The sequence below is a fragment of the Vollenhovia emeryi genome, unplaced genomic scaffold, assembly GCF_000949405.1.
Source record: "Vollenhovia emeryi isolate VEMERY1.0 unplaced genomic scaffold, V.emery_V1.0 DF939165.1, whole genome shotgun sequence".
In the NCBI taxonomy this organism is placed as follows: Eukaryota; Metazoa; Arthropoda; class Insecta; order Hymenoptera; family Formicidae; genus Vollenhovia; species Vollenhovia emeryi.
In genome coordinates, this window is record NW_011967201.1 from 320,557 (window position 1) to 328,355 (window position 7,799).

Here is a 7,799-nt window from a genome sequence, read left to right on the forward strand (position 1 = left end):
GAGAGAGAGAGAGAGAGGGGGGGGGGTCGCGAAATAGATAATGCGGGGGCAGGAATCAGTCGACGGAAATATTTTAGCGCTGCGGGGCGAATCCCTTGATGACAATTCCAGCGCGCGACCAGTGCCGGCAATGGTGCGGCTTTTTTTGCACGTCGTCGCCGCGTTCCACGCACGCTTCTAGCCGGAAGCGAAATTACGTTCCGTGTGCCTCGTGTGCCTCGATACCCCACGGACGCTTCGCTGAAGCTTTGATCACCGATCTTCAAGGGAGAGACACACCGCGCTGCTGCGCGCGGCAGCATTTCGTGCTCGTGAGGCGAAACGCCGTAAAAGACTTGTTACGTCGGAACGCATACCTTTGCCCTTTCGTGGATCATATTTTATCGATTCGCGCAACCTGGCTAATGCATAAGACCTTGTAGACTACAGACGGATGTACGACGGAGAAAATATTCTTTTTTGTAGAAGGCCCGACAGATAATATTAAAATTATTTTTTAGAAGGAGGTCCAGGTTTAAACCCTGGCTGAGATATTATTTTTCGCAATAGACTTAAAATTAAAATTATTTAGACACTAACTTCTTGTCTTTACTCCGTTATTACTTCGTAATTGTGTTTTCGCATTAGAGCTTTATAAATTTTATTAATTGTTTAAAATTATTTTTTAATCAATGTTTCAAATCTTGCGTAACATTTTTTAACATAGTTACATGTTTACTTACTTTCGATTAGTAAACATTTGTTAGTATGAAAAGAACAGCGTGCACGGTACACTTTACAATTGGAATAACAATTTTTTTTCTTTATTGTGATTTATGTATACCGCAAATTCTATTTTCACTTAAGTGCATTTGTTGCCTATTCGATTTTAAGTGATAGCAAGTGCATTATGGTGGTCGTATGAATAAGTAAATAGGATTGTGAGCGTTTCTCCGCGAGCATTATGACATGAATGTTTGATAGTTGCGAAACCGAAACCCAGATTGCGCGTGCAATTTATTTCGTTGCGTTCGACATTTAGGGACGGGAATGGGAGAGGCCGGGTCTATAGGCACACGGAGGATGGGCGGTGTCGATGCGGGATCGAGTATAGTTGGTAAACTCTCGTCGTGGTGAACGCCACGGCACAAAGGCTCCCGTAACACGATGTCGTTTACTCGAGAGCCCCGATCAAAGCGTCCGAGCGGTCAGTCCAAAGATATTGGAGCACGCGTCACGAAGCATAACACAGGAATTCTGCTTCCGGGATCGGTAAGCTAGTTTATTATTAAATCTTTTTTGCAATGTCCCTGCACAACGCCTGGATTAAAACGTCACGTGGCGCTATGTACCCTTTTTTTTTTTTACCAACTCTTGCCTATGTGGCACTGCATTATATAGCGCTCTCGCATATTAATTTCTTTTTGTCGTCGCACCGCGTCGACGGTATTAATACGCAATTCTGCATTTTGATCTACCGATAAAGATATTTCTAGAAGTGACATTTCATCGAAACGTACTGTTAATCTCGGCCGTTTGTTATTGATAGATAGAATTTTACTTCTTGCGAGAAATAAATGGTACACTCGCCCATTTATCAAACCGAGTTCGAAGAGGTGTGTTACAACTGTGATAAATCGCGTTGCTCCGAATTGTACCTATTGTTGTTTCAGCCTGCGAACATGGAAATTTACAGGTTGATCTGTTTGTTTCCCCTGACGTTAATAAACTGACACGTTAAATAATTTAGAGAGGCATGTATATTGATTTTTATTATTGAATAAACGGACAGTTTTATTTATTGTTCTGTCGGGTTTGCCGATGCACCGCGCAGAAGGTCTTGTTGTATTAAAATAAACGTCATAAATAAGTTGCGCGATATAAAATCGAAAGGACGGATTGCACGGTACAATTTGCAACGATGAAATCTTTTAATGGTCCTAAAACGACAATTGCAAATATTTGTTTGTGGTTTAATCTCTGGATTTTCCGAGCTATGGCTATGGTGTACTATAACGGATTGTAAACCGTTCGCAAGTAAACAGAAGGCGATTGCATCGATGAAATACGATCGAGATACATGGCAATGTCAATATTTTAATTTGATGGAACCCAGTTTTTTTCACAATATGCGCAGCATTTTGTAGCACGGGTGAAATGAAAAAAAACACGATATTATATAAGAAGATGTAAAGCTAGGTTATATATCACGGTGAAAAATGGCGGGGCAAAGATTGAGGGCAGACAATTTAGAGAAGTAATTTGATACACACAATTCCGATACAATAATTATTTTATACGTATACCTAATATAGCTTCAATCATTACGATAATATTGGCACGTTTTGCCGTGCTAGTATGTCAATGCAGCAATGTAATAGCAGTTATTATTATTATCGTTACGCTCAATTACGTAACATTACAAACAATAATCTAATATTACGGCCTTCGATTAAACACGTTACGGTGAGAACGTGCGGTCGCGTCGTAGATGCAAGTAGATCTGCAGAAATATTATTTTCGCGTTGATGCATGCGGCCCTCGTTAGGCTGTGCGCTATGCGCATCGTTTTTTTTTCGTGAAATGGCAACGAAACTACCGGTCGCAAACGTCGCGCTTTCTTTCTCTGGTAAACGGCAAGAAATGCCGACAGCACGTCAACGGTCGGCGATTTATTGCTAATTATTGTTCCGCGTGTGGAGTCCGGTAAAACCACAAAACGAGCGGAATGTCCTGCGCGCGAGACGTGCACACGTAAAGCCCTGACACGCGAGCCATGCCGCGCGAAGCGTGTATAAAATCGCCGCCGACATTGATGGATGCGAAATCGGACCTTAAACCAACCCACGAAGCCCCGGCTTGGTCCAGTCTCCGATACGTAGATATTAGAATAACAAATGGTGCCCGGAGATCTCGCTCCTCTAAAAAAGAAAAGTGCCGAAGGACAGGTTACGTTTTTGCATACTTTGTGCCATTTTTTGCCCCGCAGCTTGGCACTTTCACGGTGACTCGGAGCTCCGAGCGGGCGAGAGAATATTTCACGGAGTGCTTAGGAACGAAAGCTGCCGCGAAGAGTCTAGACGCAATTTAATTTACAATTCGATTTCTTCCCTCAGCGGAGTTGTATTACGCTCGGCACGCGCAAATTATAATGAAGATATAGCACGCGCAATTACGCGTATAACGCATTTAGGGTAGACATCTTTTTAATATACTTTTCTTTGGGAGGAGAAAGCGTATTGGAAATTGCGAATTTCGCGGCTCGCGCTTACTGCATGGCGACGTCTTATGCGGGATCTATAATGAGAGTCGCAGAGTCGCAGTCGTAAGAATAATCGACCGTAATTGGCCAATTCAGTCGGACACATAAGAATCAACCAATCATAGGCCGGTATTCATAGTCGATTCTTATTTCAAAATCATCTTAAGTGTTGTCTTAAGAGGCTAATACGGCTCTGTGATTGGTTAAAAACACATTAAAAGTATACTTAAGATAATCTTAAGTATAAGAACGGACTATGAATACCGGCCATAGTCGGCTATTCTTACGACTACGACTTTACGACTTGTGTGTAGACGAGGCTTTAAAGGGGTCGGCGCCCCGTGCACGAGGTTTCGAGTGGGCCGACTCGAAGCGCGACGCGATACCAATTTGGGCAATTAAACGATCCCCATCTGCAGGGGGCTAAACGTGTTATCTGCTCGGTTATATCCGCAGCCGCAGCCTCCTCGTCGTATCGCGCTGTCCCCTTACCCTCTTGCTATCCTGCCACGACTCTACCCCGCCGAAATCCTAGGGGATGCCGTCACGACGCCGTATCTATCGGCCTTGTGGAACCTTGTTACACGTACTCGCACTTGGCGCCGCGTATCCTCATATCGTCGCCACCGCGACCTTCCTCGCCGATGTTTCTGCGGTGTTCCCGAGGACACCTTCCATATCGAACGGGACCTCAAAACGTTTCCGCACATGTTCATGGGCGTCTGCGCGCGTAATAAGGGATAGATATAGCAATGATTCCGAATGAATTTTCAACTAACCACCGCAGTGCTCTTACACGGAGAGACCGACATGGTTGCCACGTGTCTAATTAGGGTTGGCACAACCCCAATAAATAGTAATATTTGAGACAGCTATATCTGCGGTTGTCATACCCGCATTGGTATGATAAGTAGTGGAGACAACTAATATGCGTTTTGTGCAGCAAACTTAGTGAATGTTGCAGCACAAAACAACGCCCCTACTATTTATACGGCAACATTTTCATTTTAGTTATTTTTGCCTTAGCCGGTCTATCCGTGTAGTAAAACGACGATTCAAATAATCCATTTTTATACCTCGAGCCGCCGTATTGAATTTTTCTAATTTTATCAATCTCTCGTACATTTGTCGATTGTCGATGTTTTGTATCTTTATCATTTACGAAGTAATTGTAGTAATCAAACTTCTATTAATGTAAATGGCGTATATTGATTCCCGGGTTCCTGCGGCTTAACGTTATGAGGGATCGCGCGAAACTCGCAGGAAATACTTATCTCGCGAAGCAGACGAAACCGGAATCGGAACTCGTTCTGGCGTTGCAATTTACCAAGTCACCGCCGGAACTTTTAACTTTGCCTAACGAATTCGAACAAATTTTAACTGGGTATTCGACATTCTGTGCGACCACGGAAGATGCAGATGACATTCCTCGCAGGAGGTACCTTTTCCCTTGAACTTTCGTATCCAGCTCCGACTTACGGTGAAGTCGGAACAACTTTCAATCTATCGATCACGATGTATCGCGTATATACATGCCATTTTCTGTATCGACGTATTTTACTCTTTTCTGAGCGTTGAACAAATAGCATTCGCAAATATTACGGACGTCTACTTCAGGAATTATCGTGATAATTGCATGGAATTAATAAATTTCTAAAATATTAATTAATATGAGTATTAATGTAAAATATTTTCTTATTTTACGGTCTAATTTTTATTTTAAAGAAATGTTGAATAATGATAAATAGAAACGTAAATAAACATCTCATTTGGCATAAACAATTTTATATGACGGACCGTAGTAGCTAAATGCGCTACACAAGAAATATTGCTCTTCCTAAAAAATATATATCTTGATAGATTTACAATCCTTTTATTTCTTAAACCAGACAACGAAGGCGTAAAAAAAAACTAATACCACGAGTTTGGAAAACCACAATTCCCTGAAGTAACTGTTGCATTTTAATGTCGCGGTTGAAACCACCAAAGTTACGCTCGTTTAAAAATCTGAAACATTCTTCGACCCTCCATTATGAAGAAATTCATGGTTTTTTCACGATCGAGCCACCGGAGTCACTGTCCGAGAGCAGAAGTTTCATTTTGCGAGTTGCAAAATTTTTATCGAAAAAGTGCGAATCTCGAGAGAAGAATGTGTCTATTCATAACGCGAGGGTGCTGAAAAAAACGGGAGTGAAAGAATGCCGAGAAGGAATAACTTCACCGGCCACTGTTGCGTGTTCTCGCTGCTATACATAGCTACACGTTTTGTTAGGGAATTGTGCTAGAAAAAGATATTGCAAGGGGTTACTAGGCTCACGAATAGTCTTTCATTGTATTTCTCTCGCGTTTTCCTTCTACCGCAGCTAACGGGAAGAAAACCCTTTTCGCACATTTTAGACAAAGTTTATACTTTTTATATCGGCTAAAATTACTACTAACACACATATTTTTTTGTATTTATATACGCACTAACTGTAGAAGTTAATAGAAACATCATTTGTAATAAATGAAACACGCATAGCAGTTGTTTTAATGAACTCTGTTGATTCTGCCTAATGATGATTACGCCGTACATTAGTATGTAATATAAAGTACCTAGTCATTATTAACGTCAACATAAACCTTTTAAAATAAGCATTGCGACTGCGAGGCAGACATGTACTCGAAGTAGGCTATTAACTTAATATTCTGGCCTTAATTACTTGATTATAGCGAACAAAGCGACTTCGTCAAGGGTGCGAGTAATCCCTTCGTCGACCCTCCGTGGTAATCGACGTTGATGTTCGTTCGCAGATGTATTCGCGAAAATGCGGAAATTGGTTTTACGAGCCCCCTCGTTTCCAGAAAGTGAGACTGATCAACGATTAACCCTCCATGCGTTTCTGACATCGGAGTGTCGAAGTTTGAACACGCGTAACGAAGGTTAATGTAATGTCGCCCTCGTTCCCCCTCGTCTTTGTTCTTTCGCAATAGGGAAAAATTCGTTTGAAGAAATTGTGAAATAACGCCAGTCTTTTTGGGTGGAAACTTGTCATAGAGACAATGAAATATTTATTATGAATAAAATTACAATCATCAACAGTTGAACGCGCATTATTGTCGAGACTTCTGCTATCGATTTGTAAATATTAATGTCGTCATAAACGGTATCGCTCGAGAATTTTAAACCGAGACATTGATTCTAAGCGTTTTCAGGATAAGTTTGCGATTCTCACCTTTCAAATAATATTCGTACAGGAACATAAGAAGATAATATTTTTCCCTTCGATGCACGCTTTAAATTGTTGCTGTATAAAGTATTAAAATCACACTGCCATTATTTGCATCCTGGTTTCTCGTTTTGATAATAATTCTCTTTTTAGACATTCTCACCGTACGTATTCCTTTAATAACCAGCTCGTATGCGGAAACGTATAATTGGACTTTTCTCCCATGCGGCGCAACGCAAAAACTCACGATCGTCGGCTGACCTGCATTTCGCGCTGAAATAAGAGCATCATAACTCCAGCACGAAAGAGGAGTCTCATAAATAGATAAAACAGCGCGACTCGATAGACATCATAAACGATTTACCAATAACGCTGGTACGTCCATTCGCGTGCTTTCATCGTCCACTTTTTCAGGGATCGGCTCCCTAAAGCAGCTAAAAAAAAGACGCTTTCATGAAATGAGAAACGAATATTAATATTTTTTAAATTATTGAATATACAAGATATATATAATTTTTCTTACAATTTATATAATTTATATAATTTGAATTATACATTTTTCTATAAGTGGGAGAAAGTAATTTTGTTCACTTGAATTATAAAACATTTCAAGATTATTTTACTAATGTCCAAAATTATCTGTGAAATATTCTATCGTTATCAACACTTGTAGACTTTCTCGTTAATACGCGGGTTTAGTCTCGATATCGAGCATAAGACGGCAACAAATAAATGAAGTGGTCGCCGCTTATTTCGCACAGCGCCGCAAAACGATTCGAGTTGCATATGCGTCTGCTTTGGCATTTATAGGGGCATTTATACTGACTGGTGGTTGTATAACGGTACAGCAGGGGTAGTTAGGGGTGCGATACTATCAGCGGAGGCGCCTCCAATCATTCCCCAATTAGCAGCTGATTGCGTACAGTCCCCGATAGAACTTCGAACAGCTATAGCTTCGGTTAACTGAGAACCTTGAGAAGAGGACGAGAGAAGAGGACAGAGGAGTGGGAGGGGAAAGAGCGAGAGAGAGCGAGAGGGGGCAGAGCTCTGTACAGGGTGGAAAGGAAGACAGGGTTGGAAGTAGACGACGGGTAGAGGCGGGGACGATTTGCAACGTTAATATCCAACGTTGCGAAACGGCTCGGGTGCAATATCGGTGATCGCGCAAATTGCGATCGGCAATGGCGATCTTTATACACGGACTCGTGCGAGGGATAATATAATGGTATCATTAAAGATAGCGCCGCCATTCCACGGTCGTATTGTTATTGGAAAATCGTCCGGCGCCGCCGTCCTTCGGGGGTTAAGTCTCATTTTTATGGCCCGTCGCTTGATCTCCGCCTTTATAG